This window comes from Halichoerus grypus, chromosome 12 (assembly GCF_964656455.1).
Source record: "Halichoerus grypus chromosome 12, mHalGry1.hap1.1, whole genome shotgun sequence".
Classification (NCBI taxonomy): domain Eukaryota; kingdom Metazoa; phylum Chordata; class Mammalia; order Carnivora; family Phocidae; genus Halichoerus; species Halichoerus grypus.
This window is the reverse complement of record NC_135723.1, coordinates 55006459-55027598: the sequence shown is the minus strand read 5'-3', so window position 1 is coordinate 55027598 and position 21140 is coordinate 55006459. Positions and strand designations below refer to the sequence as shown.

The window sequence follows — 21140 nt, the reverse complement described above, 5'->3', positions numbered from 1 at the left end:
TCCACACTCCCTCCGTGCCCCCCTACTGTAGGTGGCCCCCTAAGCGGCTGGGATACCCCTGCCGGCCTTGGCAAACCTGGCCAGCACCGCACTGACCATCACCATTCAGAAAGACTGGATTGGGAACCTCACAAGTGACAACAGAGGCCAGCCGGCTGGTGAGCTGGGTCACGCTGGGCATCACAGTCCTCTGGTCAGTTGAAAAGTAGCTCAAGTGGACACAATTGATGAGTCCGTCAGGCCTCTGAGAGGGGCAGTAAAGTCACCTTTAAGAGAAAGGCATCTGGAGTCAAACAGACCTGAATTTGAATCCAGTTAAAATGAACTATGGCTCTTACTAGCTGCAATTCACTTAACTTCTCCAGACTCTACTTTCCTCATCTGTAGAATGGGAGAAACAGACCTCACACCCACACCCCACGCCTGCTCAGTTTAGAGAAGAATTCTGTGAGATACAAGATTTGTAAAGCACGTAGCCCTACATCTGCACACAGGAAGACATGGATGACGTTGTTGTTATCAAAAAGATATATAAACTGTACTTTCAGGAGAGAAGCCCCTCAAAATATGGTACAGGAGTTCCATGGCAATTTTAGACCTGCAACATAAGTGAATTAAAAGATTTCTTTTTTTTTTTTTAAGATTTTATTTATTTATGTGAGAGAGAGAGAATGAGAGAGAGAGCATGAGAGAGGGAGAAGCAGACTCTCTGCTGAGCAGGGAGCCTGATGTGGGACTCGATCCTGGGACTCCAGGATCATGACCTGAGCTGAAGGCAGTCGCTTAACCAACTGAGCCACCCAGGTGCCCGAATTAAAAGATTTCTTAATTCTGGCCAGTGATAAGCTTCCACTTCCCTTGCAAAAAATGCATCCATGAATGTGACTGTTGATTATCACTTATCACTGATAGTGAGAGGTAGAATTTTTTTCAACAATGGAGCTACATGGAAGAATCTGGCATCTTCTTTATTTTTTCTTCCATTTATAAAACTTGGATCATTCACGTTGTGATATATTCAAATTGCCAACTTAAAAGCTGGAGATCTTGTCCAACCCTATATTTGTGGAATTGGTACTCTCTGCTAGAAAATGTTCGTGAGTTGGTAGCCAAGATAAAGGAATCTATCATGGAGAAGTCTATTAAAATATACTCCTTACAAAGAGTAGAAGCTCCTTATAATCATGTCTTCTCTTAAACTACACTTATTTGGATGTACTCTGGCTTAAATAACACCACCCAAAATAAAACAGCTATGTGGGTAAAAGCCGGGTGACATAGTGTTGAAAGTGTCCTCTGTCTCTGGGTAAAAGAAAATCCTCCTAGCCTCTGTTAATTGCTTTTAAAGAAATCTAAAATAAAACACAGATACTGTTTCGAGGCTCACTGTGATTTTTTAAGTGATCCTGCAAATATGTTCTTCACCGATGGTGGAATAGTTAAGAGAGTAAGCTTTGGAGTCAGCCTGCCTGGATTTGAATCTCAGCTCACTTACGTTCTCTGTGACCCTGAGCAAATAAATTCACCTCTTTGTGCCTCTATTTCTTAATTTGTAAAAGAGAGCCACCGTCAGTCTCTTAAGAGTTGTTGTGAGAGGTCAGTGAGCTGGATGTATGGAGAAGGCTTAGAACGAGGTGCCTTGCACTAGGAAGTTTTCAACTAGTTCTGTCCTTCATCTTCCTCTCCCTCATCGACATGTTAGTTATCATAACATTATGACTAGTTAATATCATTGTTGTTATTGTTGTTAAGATAGCGGGATGTGATAGAAAAGAGAAGACAGGAGACAGGAGTTAGAATAATTAGCTCCAAGTAAACTTGTCCTCAGTTTACTCATCTGTTAATTGTTCAAGTTCAACAGAACTGATCTTGAAGGCTTCTTTCAGGTTGAAAATCCTATGATGAATCCATGATTAGCCTGAAAGGGATCTTTTCTGTTTCCACCGCAGTTCACCCTATGCAAGGCTAGCCAATCTAGCAAATGCACCCTGTTAAATTCACCAGGAGGAAGGAAGGACTCAGCCACTGAGTTGCAGTGTTCCCTTCCCCTCACTTACAGGGATGAACGCAGCGGTCCAGTGGCTGGACCAGATCATCAATATATTTGTTCCCCTGTCCGTGGGCCAGGTGATGACATGGGCATCTCATATGATTGGTTGTGGTTTCATTCTTGGATGGAACTTGGTTTCACTTCTTGTGGAGTTTCTATTTCTGCCCAGGGTTTATCAGCTAGTTCCCCAATTGGCTGTAAAACCCCAGCAACAAAGAGGAGGGCACTTCCAAGAAAGGCAACATGAGGCTGTGAACATTCAAGGTAAGATGAACTCAGAGACAGCTATTGTCATTTTTTTCTCCTTTATGTCAGTATTTCATTTCTTCTTTCCAGAGCTTGTGTCTGATTATAATCTCCACATTTTGTCTGCAAATGTGCCTAGAAACAGTGAAAAAATGAGAAGATTCCAACTGTGCCATTGGTCATATAGTTCATATGGCTGATCTCATTGGTGGGGGCAGGTGGGGCCATCATGTACAGTTACACAGGTTGTATACTGCCCCATTCCAGGGACTTTACTTAGACAGACACCGATGTGAGTAGTACTCCCATGAGACTGTGCAGTATTTGACCTATACAACCTATTTCATGGTCCTGGGGGCAAATTTCTTCTTCCTCTCTCATTCATAATCTTCCTCCTTAAAGATGCTAAGTTAGAAAGATAACTATCTCAGAGAGTATGGGCTGCTCTTTGGCTAAGACGGTGTAATGAATTGACCATCTCTGATATCAGCAGTGGGTTTTTTTTGTTTTGTTTTTTGTTTCTTTGTTTGTTTAAGTAGGCTCCACACCCAGCATGGAGCCCAACATGGGGCTTGAACTCATGACCCTGAGATCAAGACCTGAGCTGAGATCAAGAGTTGGACGCTCAACAGATTAAGCCACCAGGCACCCCTCAGTAGTGTTTTTTAAAACAGAGATTCCCTAATGTTAGGGTGAGGATGTGAGGAAGGGGGACCTGCCAATAAATATGACCTCAAGATTAAGAGCTCTCCCTGCCTGCTGACAATGTTGCCCATGTGCCTGGCATAACAGAGCTCAGGCCTGGCTTCTGAGATCAGTTTCTTTTTCTGGACTTCTTATAATTAATTATCCTTTCTCTCAAGCTGTTCTGCAATTCAAGCCTACCAGATCTCATTGTATGAATAAAATATGTGTATTTATAGAGATAGATGCACGCATTTAGATGATGGATGGGTAGGTAAGTAGTTAGATAGATGAATAGATAAATTGTGCTGTAGCTTTCCATCTGTCCCTTTTAGCTGTGTAACCAGGCAGAGTCATTTGGCTCAGACTGCGTGTCTCACTGTCTGTTCGGTAGGGGTAACAATGGCAGGACTGATGGCAGGAATGCTGTGGCAGAAAGATCGCCTCTGCAAAGCCCCCTTCTGCTCCGTGGCATATAGTGAAACTAGTCAGTGTTAGCTGGGTTTTCGTCGGTGTGGTTATGGTTATTAGCTTTTTTTTTTTTTTTAAAGCTGCTCTGGCAACAAATTCTTTTCTACAACCAAGAGTTTCCTTCTCCCCTTAGTTCTTGGGCCACAATGGATTTGGCCTGACCCCCTCTCCTTCCTTCACAGCCCTCTGTGATTCCTGTCATTTCCCCCACCCCGCCCCAGAGCTTGTCTTCATCTGTGCTAGACGCCTCTCACAAAGGGTTCTTTCTTTTTAAATCTGCTTACAATCATTGCCTATTCCATGCTGGAAGACTGAACGCTATTATCATTTTCTTTTCACGAGTATCTGTTTCTTCAGAAACATAACCAAAGATTTTTTAAGAGTTCATTACCATGTTTCAAGCCTGTGAAAATTTGTCTTTCATGCTCTGCTGTATTTTCTCTCCTGTCAGTGGCCACCTTCCCGACCTCATTGTGTGTCTTAGTTTGGGTTCTCTCAAAAGCAATTCTGGAGATGAGGATTTGGGGTGAAAAGTAATCTGTTTGGCAGGTGATCCCAGGAAGCATGGGGGGGGCAGTGATGGGAAATGAGACAGGGAAGGGAGAAGAGCCAATGAAGAGTGTATTCCATACAGGTTACTGTATTGGGACTCAGTCTTGCTGGGGCCCTGTGGGACACTGTGTAGGATTTACCTCAGAATTGTCCCAACAATGGCCAGAGAAGCTGGGGCATTTCTCCAGAGGTGCTGTTCCCAGAGGTGTGATGCCTGGGCACGTGCTCCTGGGGCTGGAGAGAGACTCTCAGAAAGCCATGCTGCTTGGAATAGGAAGCCACCGTCACCCACAGGAATTGCCCAGCTAAGAAGCAGATGAGGGCAGGGTTGGGCTGAAAGCACTGGGGCAGGGCACTGATGTCAGGCTTATTGTATTTATTTTAGGTAAAATGGACTCTCAGGAAACCACTGACAGATTCATCAACAAGCCCGAAACTTTGGGAAGGTTCAAGGACCGCAAGTCTAACCTTGAAGGACAACAGGCCAGAACCACAGGGCTTTCCGTCGGCCTCCCAAACCCCCGAAGGTGGCTGTGCGTGTGGCGCAAGGGGTGGGAGGCATACCACGGGCGCTGTCTTCCTGGCAGGCTTGGGCTTGGCCTTCCTCTACATGATGGTGCTGGGCTTCCACTGCATCACCGCCAGCTACGCCTACACCCAAGGGGTCGGAGGCTCCCTGCTGAGCATCCTCGTGGCCCTGTCAGTTTGATCTGGCCTGATGGGCACCATGCTCTTCACCAGGCTCGGAGAGCACCACGGCTTGGTCGCCGCAGGATCCCATCCAGCTGGCTCCATGGAGGCTGTCTCACCCTCTGCGTCTTTTCTGTCTTTGCTCCTGGAAGCCTGTTTGATCTGGCTGCTTTCTCACTTTCATGAAGCAAAAACTCTTCTTCAAACCGTGAGTTGCTAAAAGAGGACCAGGTACATGTCTATGTCTTCGAAAGAAACATGAACCAGCCTATCCTCCCAGACCACTCTTCCATCCACTGGACCAATAGCACAGTTTTATGTGAAGGTGAGCTGGACCCCAAGCCTCCTGAGTCTTACATCTCCATCATCTTGCTATTCTCGGGTGTGACCCTGGCAAGAATCGGTGAGTAGTGGGTCCAGTGTGACATGGCATTCTGCAGACTGTGATGGTGCTAAGTAATCTTGATGGTCTCTCCATGGTGTCATTGTAAGTCTTTATTGTTCATTTACCTAGAACATGCTATGTGGAAAGAACTGTCCTAGACACTGGGGATATGAGAGTGGCTTCATCACACAAAAGCTTAGCCCTGTGGAACATAGAGTCTGGATGGGAGGCTGTTGAGTAAACAGTCAACAGGACAAAGTGAAAGGAGGTATGTGTGTTGTGGGGGGGGAGGTGGGTAGGCAGAGGATTGAGAATATATAGGAGGGACACCAAACCTGGTCTTGGGAGTTAGAGAAGCTATCCTAGAGGGAGGCACAATTAAGAGATCCTTGAAGAACAAACTGAGCAGGTGCCACGAAGAAAGAATGCTCTAGGCTAGACAGACAGTTGTACAAAGGCTAAAATGTGAAGACATGGAAATTTGGGGAAGTGAGAATAGTTATTTCCTAGGTGTCAAGCAAATAGTTATTTCCTAGGTGTCCTTTCTCTATGAAACTGGGTTGGAGAGACAGGAGAGAGGACAGCTTGGTGGGGCCCAAACCTTCCTCAGCTGCTTAGGGGAGGGGAGGGAAATCCTTTCCCAGGACAAGGTATGTAACTTTGAAGGTCTACATGCTTGTCTGCCCTAAGAGCTTGGTCTTGGAACTTTGCCACTAACCACATGTCATTCATCTGTGGGAATGAAAACTTATCTGATTTAGTAAGGGTGTTTAATTATTGCTGTTTTTTTTTTTTTTAAGTTTGGTCAGTTGATGCATGGTGAATCCAACAGTGACATGTTGGGATCAACAGTGATGGCAATAGAAATCACTTAACAGCTTATTGGCCCCAATGATTAGACCTGCAGATTCCCAACCTGGGCAGAATCTTGGCCTCGCTCTTAGACATTGAATCCCTGAGATCAGGTTTCCACCCAAGCCTTGTTTCCTCCCCCAAATCCAAAGTCACCACCTTCAAAGCCCCTCCCTGAGGCCACAGCTCAGAACCAGTGGATTCCCCAAGCCCAGGTCAGAAATGGAGGAAGTGGAAAGTGTGGTGGTGGTGTGGATCAACAACCAAATCTATCTTCTTCGTTCATTCAACAAGCCTTCCTGTATACCTGCTCTGTGCTCTAGGTCCTGGGCTTCAGCAAGGTCCCTGACCTCTAGGGGCTCAGAGATTTACCTTCTCACTGCTGGAGCCACAGTGGGGTGGGAGCATGGGGGTAGGGGGATATTTTCCTTATTTCTGCCATGGAGACCCAGAACCTCTTGGTCCACAGAAGCTTTGGAACATTGGGAAAGGGGAAATGAGAGTTTTGTAGATCAGGTTCAAGAGGTTATAGAACCATGGGCTGGCCGGGGAACCTCATTCCTCTGATGAAGTGTGGGTGTAGGAGAGAGAAACTGTGCTCTGAATTCTAAATGACTGATTTAGAAACCCGTTCTTTCATCTGGAGTTTACCTAACTTCTAAAATATTTTAAGCGAAGTACCTGACAGGTAGATTATTTTTTATTAGGGTATTTGGCTTGTACTTCCAGCCTTTAATTGCATGAACAACTGAGAGCAGATTGGCCATTTAAGATTTGTGTAATTCACAATGTGATCATAAACTATTTAGTTCAAAAGGTGGGGGAGTCCACCTCGACACTTCCTGACACAAAGGAAATGATCGCATTTGGAGAACATGGACTGTCATTGGCAATGCATGTAATCCAGAGCCGCGCTCAGCATGACGAGCTTCTGGCTTTTCTCTACTGTAATAGCAGTTCTTTTCGCTGATCCTTGACGAGGATTCCAGAGACACAGAACGCTCTCGACACTCATGAAGGAGATAGCTCCGGACCTCATCTCTAGCAGTCGTCATTATTCTGTTTTGGCTGTACTTCCGGTGCTTTGACAAGCCTCGTTGTGTGAGGGGGGGTGTGGGCTGGGCAGTGATACAGAACCACGGTGCCGAGCGGCATGGATGCTGCATTTCTCCTACACACCCACTGCCAGCAGGTGCCCTTTATCTTTATCTGCGGCAGAATTACACATGACCTTGGGGAGTGAGCTGTTGAGACTGCACATGTTCAAAGCACCAGTGCCCATAAGGATATCTTGCATGTTGGTTGGCATGGTCAGCATGCCAGGTCTGGTGGCGGTGGTGACCGGTTCTCTCACCAGGACGGGTGGCCTGTGGCCCACCTTGGCATTCTACCAGGCGTCCCCGGGCCAGGCTCATCCTAGGCCTTGGCTCAGTAAAGAATTTGTTTCCATTCTGATGGAAACTAAGTGATAGAACTCTGGCAACAACAAGATTTGGCACATTGCCCCAGAGTCACTTTGCCTTTTAAAATCTAAGAGCTGTAGGGGCGCCTGGGCGGTGCAGTCAGCTGAGCATCCGACTCTTAGTTTCGGGTCGGGTCATGATCTCAGCGTCCTGGGATCGAGCCCCACGCTGGGCTCTGAGCTCAGTGCAGCATCTGCTTGAGATTCTCTCTCCCTGTCCTCTGCCCCTCCTGCTCATGCTCTCTCTCTCTCTAAGATAAATAAATCTTTAAAAAAGAATCTAAGAACTGTAACTCTTTATGCCCTCAATGTGGAAATAATTCTATCAGTGCCTAATTAGCCCTCACTTCTGGGCACTTCCCATCATACCACTGGGGCACTTTACAAATGCTTCCCAGGCACTGTGTGTTAAGGGCCAGGTAGAGGGGTTGGACAGGTGAGTTCCATGTCAGAGTCTGGTGCAGGGCAAGGTCTTTGGCAGGCCAAGCCCCTAGAGACTGAGAGACCATGCTGGGCGGTCAGCGCAGCCCAGAAGATGGGAGGGCTGGTCAGGGCCCCCAGGGGGTGGCCACGGCAGGATGGCAGGGGGCAGCGCAGGAAGATGGAAGGCCTGGCCAGTGCTTTGCAAAGGCAGATACAGGAGGACGCAAGCATATTCAGTCCAAATAATTCTTGAGTTCAGAGCTAAGTCTGGGGATCAGGACAGAGACAACCAGGAGGCCTCTGTAGGGCCCACGCTGGATCTCAGGGAGAATCCAGCCAGCCAGGCAGATAGAAGCTGGGCTGGGAGCAGTGTCCGTGGAGGCAGGCATGAGAGCCCCCCTTGCTGCCACTCGTCACCATGGCTGGCTTCTGCCCTATTTGATGCCTCGATAGCAGGTCCTGAGGCTGCTTCCAAAGTAATCAAACAGAGCCTCTTTATGTGGTTGAAAGTGGGGCGTTTGAGAGAGAGGAGGCTAATTCCTGCTGTGCTAAACCAGGAGCAAACAGGGAGAGTCCGGAATTGGAACCAGATTGGAAGCTCAAGACGTGGCTCTCTGTCCTACACATTTTTGGAGTGGAGGCATAAATACACCCCGAATGAAGTTATATTGCTAGGTAGTAATGGTGTGGTGATGAGGGCTCAAAAAAATACTTATAATACCACAAATTATGAGAGTAACTACCATGCAGAGATGACCAGGCATGATGCTACACACTTCACAACACTGTCTCATCTAATCCTCCAGAGAGGTAGTGCTCTAAATGTTCCCATTTCACAGATGAGGAAACTGAGCCCCAGAAAGCTTCGTTAACCCAACGTGACAATGCCATTTGGTGCCGGAGCTGAAATTCTCACCAAGGTCTCTGATACCTGTTTATACTTATTCTCCCCCAACACTGCTGTCCCGTAGGTCTCTGGTCCTTTGACCTCACCGGGACCCAGCTTCTTCAGGAGAACATTCCAGAAGCAGAGCCTCAGGAGTTCGGCATGCTGGTCTTCATCTCCCTACTGTCTGTGACCATGGGGCATGTGCCATATTTTTTTTATGCGAGAAAGTATAAGATTACAAATGGCTATGCTCAGAAGACCGCGAAGGAGGGCACTCTAATCTGAGAGGTGGGCAGCACCTCTGACTGCTCGGAGCTCCAGTAACCCTGGCCCCATCTCACACTGAGTGTTTGCGGCCGTGGCCCGGCATTGCTACTGGGCGCCTGATTCTGCTGCTCCATCTCATAGCTACTGCATCGAAAGTGTCTTTGCTGTGATGGGTGGTTTGAAAGGGCTCTGGCTCATGGCAGGCCCATCAACTGAACCAAATTCCACTCCAGACAACTTAAAGGGGCTTCTTTTACTTCTGCCAATGGAGTAATTCAACGGTCTCAGGTTTTTATTGTTCTCTCGGTTCTAAAGTTTGTCAGAATCTTTTGGTCAAGGTTAAAATTAGAGGGTGGAGCATGGTCAGTCATATTTGGTCTCAATTCCTTGGATATGGGTTTTTGTTTTACAGGGGGATCCAGAATGTTCTTTTGATGTGTTAAGGGCTCCTCAAGAAACCTGAAGTTATTTATCACAGAAGTAGATCATTGTGACCATTTTGGGGTGGTTTATGGACTCTAAGTCCCGGTTAGGGATCTGACAGTCCCCTCAGCAGGTTTGGGCAAGTTCTGCCTCAGTGATCAAGCTAAGACTTCCAGTTCCACCAACTCTGGTTAAGAAAACTACAAGTTTGGGGCACCTGGGTAGCGAAGTTGGTTGGACATCTGACTCTTGGTTTCGGCTCAGGCCATGATCTCATGAGTTGTATGATCAAGCCCCATGTCAGGCTCTGCGCTGAGCACAGTCTGCTTAAGCCTCTCTCCCTCTGCCCCTCCCCCACCTTGCACACACACACGCGCGCACACACACACACACACACACACACACTCTCTCTCTAAAGTAAATGAATCTTAAAAAAAAAAAAAAGAAAACCACAAGTTTGTGATGAGCAAATTTTGAGTTTCTGGCCACTTACAGTCAACATTAAAACTAGATTTTTGAGAGGGTTAGAAGAAAATCCATATACATATAGCTCCTTCTTAAAATAATAGTGAATTACTATTTTGTAAGTGCTGTGATGAATACGTTCACAAAAAAGTGAAAACAATGAAGCTTGTGAATAAGTCCCTGCAGGCCTCAAAGTCCAGAGAACCTTTCTGTGCATGAGGAAGTCACAGTGTGGGACTGGCCTGAGCGTACTCGGTAGCGCCTTAGCAGGTTGGCATTGTTGGGAATGACATTTTCTAAGAAAGGGTTTCTCAACTGCTGCACTATTGGCATTTTGGGTCAGGCAATCCTTTGGTGTGGGGGCTGTCTTGTGCATGAGAGGATATTTTGCAGCATCTCTGGCCTCTGCTCACAAGATGCCAATAACAGCCCTCACCCACCCAGTTATGAGAATCAAAGTGTGTTCAGACAATACAATGGTCCCCAAGGAGGGCAAAATTGTCTCCCCCACCCCATCCCCTCTAAAGAATCACTGCTTAAGAGAAATGTGAAAACTAAGGGAAGAATCCACCACTTACTGTTAAAAGACAAAATGATAAACCTCAACTCTACGGTCAACTAATCTTCAACAAAGCAGGAAAGAATATCCAATAGAAAAGAGACAGTCTCTTCAACAAATGGTGTTGGGAAAATTGGACAGCCAAATGCAAAAGAATGAAACTGAACCATTTCCTTACACCATACACAAAAATAGACACAAAATGGATGAAAGACCTAAATATGAGACAGGAATCCATCAAAATCTTAGAGGAGAACACAGGCAGCAATCTCTGACTTTGGCCACAGCAGTTTCTTGTGAGACACGTCTCCAAAGGCAAGAGAAACAAAAGCAAAAATGAACTATTGAGACTTCACCAAGATAAAAAGCTTTTGCACAGCAAAGGAAAGAGTCGACAAAACTAAAGGGCAACCAACAGAATGGGAGAAGATATTTGCAAATGACATATCCGATAAGGGGCTGGTATCCAAAATCTATAAAGAACTTACCAAACTCAACACCCGAGAAACAAATAATTCAGTCAAGAAATGGGCAGAAGACATGAACAGACATTTCTGCAAAGAAGACATCCAAATGGCCAACAGACACATGAAAAAATGCTCCACATCACTCAGCATCAGGGAAACACAAATGAAAACCACAATGAGATACCACTTCACACTAGTCAAGATGACTAAAACTAACCAGTCAGGAAACAACAGATGTTGGTGAGGATGTGGAGAAAGAGGAACCCTCTTACTCTGTTGGTGGGAATGCAAGCTGGTGCACCCACTCTGGAAAACAGTATGGAGGCTCCTCAAAATTTAAAAATAGAACTACCCTATGGCCCAGCAATTGCACTACTAGGTATTTATCCAAAGGATACAAAAGTGCTGACTTGAGTGGGCACCTGCACCCCAATGTTTATAGCAGCAATGTCCACAATAGCCAAACTATGGAAGGAGCCCAGATGTCAACTGACAGATGAATGGATAAAGAAGATGCAAATATCATATATATATATGATATTTATATATCATATATATATACATATATATATATGTATGTATTACTCAGCCATCAAAAAGAATGAAATCTTGCCATTTGCAACCACATGGGTGGAACTAGAGGGTATTATGCTAAGCAAAATAAGTCAGTTAGAGAAAGACATATACCATATGATTTCATTCATATGTGGAATTTAAGAAACAAAACAGATGAACATAGGGGAAGGGAAAGAAAAATAAAGTAAGATAAAAACAAGGAAGGAGGCAAATCATAAAACTCTTAACTATAGGGAACAAACTGAGGGTTGCTGGAGGGGAGGGGGGTAGAGGGATGGGGTAACTGGGTGATGGGCATTAAAGAGGGCACTTGATGGAATGAGCAACTGATGAATCACTAAATTCTACCCCTGAAACTAATAATACACTATATGTTAACCAAATTGAATTTAAATAAAGAATTTTTAAAAAGACAAAATGACAAAGTCATTATTAGTAGTAAGGAAACTACAAAATGGGATTTTACACAGAGCTGCTTTTTAGACCTAAGTGAGATAAGGGAAAGGGAGAATGTTGTGGAACATTTTGCTTAACATAAGGTTTCATGTAAGTTCTGGTAATACTTATGGTGCCACCTCCCCCAGTCTTTACTTTCCATTAAACATGAAAGACAGATTACTAGGGACACCCCCCGCCCAAACTAACGAGGTCAGGAAACCAGAACTGTTCTTCATACTCCTTCACTAAGGAGGCTGTATTTTGACAAGATGTAGCATACCAAGTCCTTTGGCCCCTGATAACACACAAATACTTGTACATAGTCTTAGAGCAAAAGAGTGTTTAATAAATACATCCTGAAGCCTTTTATTTACAATCCCCAGAAGTGCTAGCAGCTTGAGGGTGGAATTTATATCCAGCCTTCTAAGTGGCACTGGCTTGGTGCCCCTGTGCCCTGGGAAGAAGAGCTGCTTACCTGGAAATGCTGTAATGTGAGTGCTAACCTAATTTTACTCTTGCTTCTCCTCCAGGTCCTATAGTAGGATGATGACACCTTTCTCTCTATGGACCATGGAACCATGATCTGCCTGTTCCCATGAATATTTTTTTTTTAAAGATTTTATTTATTTATTTGACAGAGAGAGACACAGCGAGAGCGGGAACACAAGCAGGGGGAGTGGGAGAGGGAGAAGCAGGCTGCCCGCTGAGCAGGGAGCCCGATGCGGGACTCGATCCCAGGACCCCGGGATCATGACCTGAGCCGAAGGCAGATGCTTAACAACTGAGCCACCCAGGTGCCTCTCCCATGAATATTTTGATTCTTGTTTTAGATTAGTACTGCCCAACAGAAATATGATGCAAATAGCATTTATATAATTTTCATAATATATTTCATTTAACCCAGTATCCAGAATATTATCATCTAACATATAGTCAATATACAATTGAGATACTTCACATTCTTTGTTTATATTAATTCTTCCAAAGCTGATATTTTTTATACCTCTGTGCAGATTAGTTTGGAGTAACCATGGTTCAAGAGCTCAAGTGACTTGTGGGCAGTGCCTACTGTGTTTAAGCGTGCAGTTTGGACCCTATGATGATTCCCAAAGTTGCACATATTTCCCTACCACAGAAGGTCTATAAATGATAGAGTGTGCTCTATTCTGCATGGGGGTAACATGCCAGGGCATTCGTCCAGCTGGAAAATCAGTAGTATTAGGCTCTGATCCATCAACAGCGCAGTTCTGCTCTGCTCCTAGAAACAAATCATTGTGACATCGATCAAACTGATTTGACTGGATTTTATCTCTCTCTCTGAAACAGATTGACGTGGAGCTGTCCTTCTGGAAATGCAGATGGCAGTGGTGGAGAGTACAAGAAATGGGCCCCTTGCAGTGCAGATAAGCTCCACGAGGGGGCCCTCTAGTCATGGTTGCATAGTCCCAGATTGTGATAAATCACAATTTTATAACATAATATTGGAATCAGGACTCTTCGGTTCATGAATATGTGGTAAATTTTGGAAAGGCAAACTTTGAGTACAAAATGAAAATAAGCCTTTCAAACATGTATCTGGCTGTTTACACAATCTCAATATGGCTTTTTTTCCTCAAATCTCAATATGGCTTTTTTCTCAAGAGGTGTTATCCCTTTGTCTTGACAATGAGCTGGGGTCACTGGCCGGCCGACCTCACTGTTCTGCATCAAATCCATCAGTCTCCATGATCTCTAGATCTTTGTTTAGTTATATGGACACCTTTTCTGTTCTACTTCTTCCTTCAAGGTACTTGAGATCACGAAGGGGGAAAAAAAAAACATCTTTTCACTTAGGTTCCAGGGAACCGAGAATGAAAATGACCCCACCTCCTCCTCCTTTTCCATTTTAAATTCATATTCAAGTGCCTAATGACAAATTGCCAACAGGCTCTTTTCGCCAGCTCCTAGGAGGCTCAGAGCCAAATTGGCGGGAGCCTAATGCATGAGGTCCAATGGCTTGGTTTTATAATCCTGCTCTCTTCTTCCTGAGTCTTTATTCTCTCTTCTAATTATTGTATTGTTTACTGTTTGTTTAGAAGCCCTAAATCTTTCAGGGAATGTGGTAGTGATGGGGGGTGTGTGTATGTGTAAAAATAGATAGTCTCTTCAGAGTTTGTCCTAACAATTGGATTTCAGATACAGACTCAGATACTAAGTGAAGTTACTCCTTCTAACAGAAGTTGACTGGGGCAATTCTAACCTACACAGTGATATGCTTAAGTCACACCACGCAAACACTATTAAGGCTGGAATCGTCTATCACAGGACTTAACACACAAGAGAAACACAGTGAATATTTGCCAAATTATGAAAATATTTTTATTTGAGGTTTTAGAAACCTCAAAAATACTTATTTAGTTTGGAATAGTCACTTGAACTACAAAGATTTGCTTGCTAAGAACCAGAAACCGCTTGTAGTCAGGGCTTAAGAATACTGTGGAGTGCCTATGTCAAAAATGGGATATGCCCATTCTTGAAATCTAATTATGTGACTCAATCTACCTGAACCAACATGAGCAATAGCATAACCGTGATACTGGGCAAGTCACATCCGGGGAAGAGAGTGACCGGAGTTCCTCGGATTTTACATTTTCAATGAAACCATAACCATTAGCATAAAGTTATATTCCTATCACATTTTCATTTATAGTCAGAAAGGTTCTCTTCAAGCCCAACCTCCTCCCTTGGAATTAATAAGCCCTCTCTGGGAACATTTCATTCAGCTCCAGGTTTGCTTCACTTCTCAGGGCACTTGAGCACAAAATGGCTGGTAGTTGAATAGTCCTACTGGCATCTTCCACTGTCGCCTTAGCTCTGCTCGGCATGCGGGCACGGGCCGTGCCAAGGAGGGCAGGCTCCGACTCCTAATCCCGTTTCCTCTGGTGTTTGCTAGACTTGTTTAACCAACGTATTGGACTGGGCAACTGTGCTTCATCGTGGCGGGAAGGGGGTTGGGAGAGGCGGAGCAGGGAATGTGTCCGACCCCGAAGCACACGAGCACCCGATGGGGGTTGCTTGCGGCTGCCAGATGGCATCACACAGGCGTCAGCTCTCCATATGGTCACGGGGCGGGGCTCAACAGGCTCTGGGGTTCGACCTACTTATTACCTACAGTCAGAGCAATGACTCGCAACCAATACTTGGCCCATCTTTCCTTGCAAAAGCATCCTTGATGGGCGCCTGGGTGGCTCAGTTGGTTAAGTGACTGCCTTCGGCTCAGGTCATGATCCTGGAGTCCCGGGATCGAGTCCCACATCAGGCTCCCTGCTCAGCAGGGAGTCTGCTTCTCCCTCTGACCCTCCTCCCTCTCATGTTCTCTGTCTCTCATTCTCTCTCTCACAAATAAATAAAATCTTAAAAAAAAAAAAAAAGCATCCTTGAAAATCCCAAGAGTAAAAGGGAGAGTTCAGACTGATCTTTTTCATTAAACCATGTGGCTGATGCATCAAGCTTTGAGATCAACCCAAGCCCAGTTACTCAGCAGCTAAAACCTCACTTCATTTCCCAAATTCCCTGGCTGGTGTCGGTCAAAGCCATTCTAAATTTTCTTGAAAGGGGAAGCTGCCAGTGTGGAAAGCAAAGCTACAAAGGAACCCAAAGCAGTGCCAACCAAGTTACAGGGCATATAAGGGTGACAGAAATGTCACACTCTGTATTCTGCCACCATGTGGCCACTAGAATGGACTGTCAAGGGCAAAGTGCCTGGCATCTGACTTAAAATGCAGCTGTCAAGAAGACAAGGAGTATGTGTTGTTGCTCAAAATATCCGTAAAGAGAAATTTTATATCCCCAATGGGTAAGCCAACAGATACCCTCTGATCCCGTTGTTCTCAGGTATTTATTGTGTGCACAAGGCACTTACGTGACTATACCCCCAAAATGATTTTTGATGTTTTTGCCATTTTTAACCCCTCAGGAAATCATTCAAGCACTGACCCAAAATTGCCTTGCCACAGATTGCCGTGGAAAGGTCATTAAGAAGCCAGAAAAGTTTTTAAAGTCACATTTATTGAAGTGCAATTTACATTTAGCAAAACTCACCCGAAATTTGACAAATGCAGTCACCACCATAAACAAGATATAAGGGCGCCTGGGTGGCTCAGTTGGTTAAGCAACTGCCTTCGGCTCAGGTCATGATCCTGGAGTCCCGGGATCGAGTCCCGCATCGGGCTCCCTGCTCGGCAGGGAGTCTGCTTCTCCCTCTCCCGCTTCCCCCCTCTTGTGCTCTCTCTCTCTCAATAAAATAAATAAAATCTTTAAAAAAAAAAATAAATAAACAAGATATAAAACATTTCCTCAAAACTCCCTCATGCTCCTTTGCAACCAGCCCCTCACTGATCCTTAAGAATCCATTGATCTGTCTCCTGTCTAAAGGATCAAATGTAATCATTAAAATGATCTATTATGGAAAAATTTGTAAGCATATAATAAAACCAAATTTTTAAGAGAATACTTTGAAACATATATTTAGGATAGTCAAAAGAATGAGATTTAAAAATAACCTTTGCAAATTATAAAGCACAATTGACAGAGTTGTCAAGATAGCAGTATCAAGCTTCAGGCTGGGGCTGGGTGGTTGGTAAAGACTAAATGGAACTATGTTCTATAAAATTCTCTATGGGGCAAGTAGATCTATATTCTTATAGCTATTTGGCATCTTCTCAAAATTCACCCCTGATACTACCATGAAAGGGACAAAGAAAGCAAGAGCTTCTATTCTATATGTATGAATTACCACATGTTCAAATATATTTTATCTTCTTGAAAAGCTTCTTTCAAGCACAATTGTCTTTCAAGCACCAGGCCTGTAAAAGAAGTATCACAGCAGGTAGTTAGAGCAGCAAGTACTAAATAAGATGTGCTATTAAGAAAATAAACAGTGGTGGGGCGCCTGGGCGGCTCAGGTGGTTAAGCGTCTGCCTTCGGCTCAGGTCATGATCCTCGGGTCCTGGGATCGAGCCCCGCATCGGGCTCCTGGCTCAGCAGGGAGCCTGCTTCTCCCTCTCCCTCTCCCCCTGATCATGCTCTCTCTGTACCTCAAATGAATAAATAAAAAAATAAAAGAAAAAGAAAATAAACAGTGGTTTCTAGACCACGTTTACAAAAACGGTTTAAATAAAATTCCCCAACATACTATACATTGTCAACTCAGGGCTCACAACTCAGACAGTAATGTTCTGATATAAAAGTGAATGTTTAACTCAAACCCTATTTTACTAAAGCTTCTCAACCTCAACCTTCTGGAAGACTCAAATGCAAAATGGCCACCATTGGAAAAGATACTTTGAAAGACTAAATGTCAATTACTTAAAAGTCCACTTAAAAAATAACCTTTTCTTGGTATAATAAAGTATTACTTATATACTAGAGGTTTTCCCCCTTTCTAATTAAAACGTACTTTCTAAAGGGAGGAGGGATGTGATCATGTAACCAATTCCTATTTCGTTGGCCTCAGGTAAATCCTTTAACCCATCAGAGAAGCATAGCTAATCAGACTAGGGTTCTCATCCTTGGCCAAGAATTCATTCAGCTATTTAGTAACTCAAGCCAAATTCTCTCCATTTGGTCCATACCTGAAGTTCGTCAGCATCTTGAACTGGACTGAGCCTGAGAGAAAAGTGAGAAGAACAACGTTAGGAATATCATGTCACTTTTTATGGTTTGGGGCTTTGTTTTTTGTTTTGTAGAGTGTCTTTTATTGTAGTTGTCTACTAGCTACCTTTGATGAAAAAAAAAAAAGCTACCTTTGAATAGAATTCCTGTAAAAAGGCTACATTCTTCAAGATTTCCTCACACTTGGGAACCAACTTGGTCACTTTCAGCCAGGAGTAAAACGAACAGTGAATTAAGTTCCTATCCTCTGGGATTGCATAGAATATAATGTCAGCGGCAGCTTGATCTCTTTGTTACATTAGCCTGGAATAGTAGCAATTTCAGAAAAAAAGTAAACCTTACTGGCAAGAGTTTGTACCTGGGAAACATTGAAACAAACTGAACGGATTTACAAACCAAAGGAAGCCTGGAACTTGTTTACCCAGAGGCAGAGGTAGCAAGTTGGGAACGGTCTCCAGCTCTGTTGAGTTTCCACAATCCTTAAATAGACACTGGCGCAAGCTGCCGCTTCCTCGTGGCGCCGCCTGGCTCTCTCAGCCCATGTTTCTGTCTCAGATGGAAACGTTGCAACAGTTTGGCTCGAGAGGAATCCCCAACACGTAAAGAATTGTAAAACAAAGCCTGACCGCTGCATTTCCAGGTGTGGGAGTATTAGTCACCGGATTGAGGGACGCAGGGCAGGGAAAACTGGCCATGTGCTCTGGGTTCGTATATGTGGCCGCAAAAGGCGTCCCTACAGCACAGCTCGCAACACTACTTCTCCCCCCTCTTTATTTTTTTTCTTTTTAAAGATTTTATTTATTTGACAGAGAGAGACACAGCGAGAGAGGGAACACAAGCAGGGGGAGCGGGAGAGGGAGAAGCAGGCTTCCCGCGGAGCAGGGGGCCCGATGCGGGGGCTCGACCCCAGGACCCTGGGATCATGACCTGAGCCACCCAGGCGCCCCTCCCCCCTCTTTAAAAGCATGACAAAATGGTGTCCCACTGGGTTTCCTAATCCGTAAAACTAGATACTTTCTAATAAGTGAAAAAGTCTTTCATAACTCTAGTGCAAACATGTGAACCCCGCAAGCCTCACATTTCAAGGGGGAGAGTACTCCGTGATACCTAGGGTCTCTACCATGATTCCTTCATTCATTCAACTCTAAATTTGTATCTTTACAAAATTCGGAGAATAACTCTTTCTCCAGCAAGGTGTGCCAGCGTCTTAGTGGACACAGATCGGAACCCCAATGGTTAAAGATTTTCTTCCCCGGAGAGAAAACCATGACGGGCCTCACACCCCGAAAATGCTGGAAGAGGGTCCCGTGCTGCAGAAGGCTCTGGTCACTCCTGAAACGGCGAATGTGGGGGAGAACACTGCAGGCTCCCTCATGAGGGCTCACAGCAGTTACCAGTTCAGGCAAGACTCACCCCAGACCCTTTAAAAAGCCCAACTCCCCTGCGAAGTGGCCACGGAAAGGCGCCCGTGTGAGCGGCGGGAGAGGCTGTGAGCGCGGAACGCCCTCGGTTTGTGGGGAGCACCCGCATCCCGCTGCTGCGCACCGAAGCTGCCCGCGCCCGGATCCGCCGTCCCGCTCACTCTCCAAACGGGCCATGTCGGGGTCGCTGCCAGGCGCGGGCAGGCGGGAGCCCCGAGTGCGCCGGCAACACGGACGCCCAGCCGGCTCGGCGCCCCCCGCCCCCCAGCCGCGTTCTCGAAAAGTTCTCCTTTCGTTGAAATAGGAGTTTGAAGCTCCCTGTGGCCTGGAGCCCTTGAGCGTCGGGGCCACAGGCACGAGAGGTGCGGGGAGCAGGGGGGTGTTTAGGCGCCACGAGGGTGCTTCCCAGGGACTCAGGGTCCCCGGCTCCACGAGGACGTGCCCACCTAAGAGGGGCCCTCATGGGTGCCCCCAGGGAGCTCCTTCCCCGGCATCGGGGGCCTTTCCCGAGGGGGCGCCGAGCTGAGGCCGAACCGGGGTCACGGACGCCCGGACGGGGCGGGTACGGGGGGCAAGGAGGGGCGCGTCTAGTAAGTGCCACCAGAGACCCCCACGTGGCCTGTTCCGGCGTCGAGCGGGTCGGAAGACACTTACCGAGTCGCGCGCCGCGGCGGAAAAGGGGGGATGCTGGAAAGTCCAAGTTTAAAAGGGGCCTGGGCGGTCGGGCACCCTGCGGCAACCAACCAAAAAGTTACCCCGGCGCCCCTCCTGGCCCTGTATCCGCCCCTCCCGGGGCGCCCGGAGGCTCTCGCACGCCCCCTGCCGGCGCCCGGGCCTCGGAGCCTGCGGACTCGGGGGCACACCTGCCCGGACACCTCTCTGGGTGTGGTGGGCATTTACCTCGCTGCAGGTTAGATGAAGCTCCAGGCATCAGATAATGTTAGGTATGTACACCCCCGCCCCCCAAAGTATTCCATGCCTTCCCTCAGGGTGGTCTGCAAGCCGCGGAAGCACGGCTGCACAGGACCCGCTCTCCCAGCCTTGTCCTTAATCTGCTTTTGGAATTTTGAGATTTGGGGCTTCCTAGAAACTGGGACACTTGAGATTATTTTGTTTGGAGGGACTGTTTAGCGTGACAAGTATTTTCTGAGTGCTGACCGTGTCAGGCAATGTGATTGGTGCTGGGGGTATAAAGTGGAATGAGAAACTGCACCTGCCCTCAAGGAACGTAAAGTGACATTCGCCCGCCGATAGAAGCCCACACAGTGCGCCAAGGGCATAGCGCGAACCACTGAGCCCAGGCTGCTAAGGGGTCAGGGAGGGCTCCTTGGAGAAGGGGTACCTACGTGAGTCTCGCATTAGCAGCAGGAAGCTGACTGCACATCAAATATCCAAGAGGTAAAAATCAGAGGCCAAGGGAATTAAAGAGGAATTCTAGAGTAGAAGGGACTTTATAGATCAGCTAGAATTTTCTCTGGTGGAGTAGAGCCAGCCTTAGGGTGTTCTCCAAAAGCAGAGTTGTCATGATGGTGGAATATACAGCTCCACAAGGACTCTGTTTTCTTCTCTGCTGGGTCCCCAGAACTCAGCATAGTAGTGCCTGGAATATGTTTGGGTAAGGGCGAAATGACTCCAGGAAAAGATACTCTCCATTTATCCCCCAACGTAGTTGAGTACTCATGCTATCAACCCCTCGAAGGCTCATAACGGTGGCAGTGATGGGGACTTATCCCAGGTTGTATCTTTCCTGGGTCACCTTGAGTGTGAATTTATCCCTGCCTTCCCAGTACCTGGCCGAGAGCTTGGTGTGCTGTAAGGACTTGATAAAACCTCCTGGATTTCTTTTCTTGGCATGTATTTGGCCTGCCTTTCACACACTTGTAGAGAAGGCATCCTGGGGCCCCGGGAGGTGTTGGGCATTTCTCTGGCTAGTTTTGCTGCTGCTAGAAGGGAACCTTATCCTCCCCCCAACTCCCCCCCTACCACCACCATGTTTCTCTGTGGAGGAACTTCTGCTGGATAATGCCTCTGCCCACCATTTCCTCATTCCCTTCCAGAAGAGGAAGGAATTTCCATAAAATCCAATGCTAACATGAATTTTGAGAGCATGCAAACCAGGGTAGGCTTGCTGGCTTTCATTCTCCACCTGTCCCCTTTTCTCAATAGGC

General features: G+C 46.1%; 2 long non-coding RNA genes and 1 other non-coding gene across 4 annotated transcripts; 1 reads left to right on the top strand and 2 right to left on the bottom strand.

Annotated features, from left to right (window-relative positions):
* Positions 1–2069: 2069 nt before the first annotated feature.
* On the top strand, positions 2070–11706 carry LOC118548956 (uncharacterized). Its single transcript, XR_013442783.1, has 4 exons — positions 2070–2314; positions 4389–5096; positions 5208–5346; positions 8787–11706. It is a non-coding gene; the product is annotated as an uncharacterized LOC118548956 (long non-coding RNA).
* A 4220-nt stretch (positions 11707–15926) lies between these two features.
* Positions 15927–19651, bottom strand: LOC118548955 (uncharacterized). 2 transcript variants are annotated; one of them, XR_004923820.2, is made up of 5 exons: positions 19627–19651; positions 17948–18097; positions 17683–17854; positions 17512–17545; positions 15927–16743 (listed from the first exon to the last, which is right to left on the bottom strand). It is a non-coding gene; the product is annotated as an uncharacterized LOC118548955 (long non-coding RNA). The 2 variants fall into 2 exon arrangements; XR_004923819.2 differs by lacking the exon at positions 19627–19651 and having other exon boundaries at positions 17948–19157.
* On the bottom strand, positions 17385–17455 carry LOC118549004 (small nucleolar RNA SNORD93). The gene has a single exon (XR_004923860.1). It is a non-coding gene; the product is annotated as a small nucleolar RNA SNORD93 (small nucleolar RNA).
* Positions 19652–21140: the final 1489 nt, after the last annotated feature.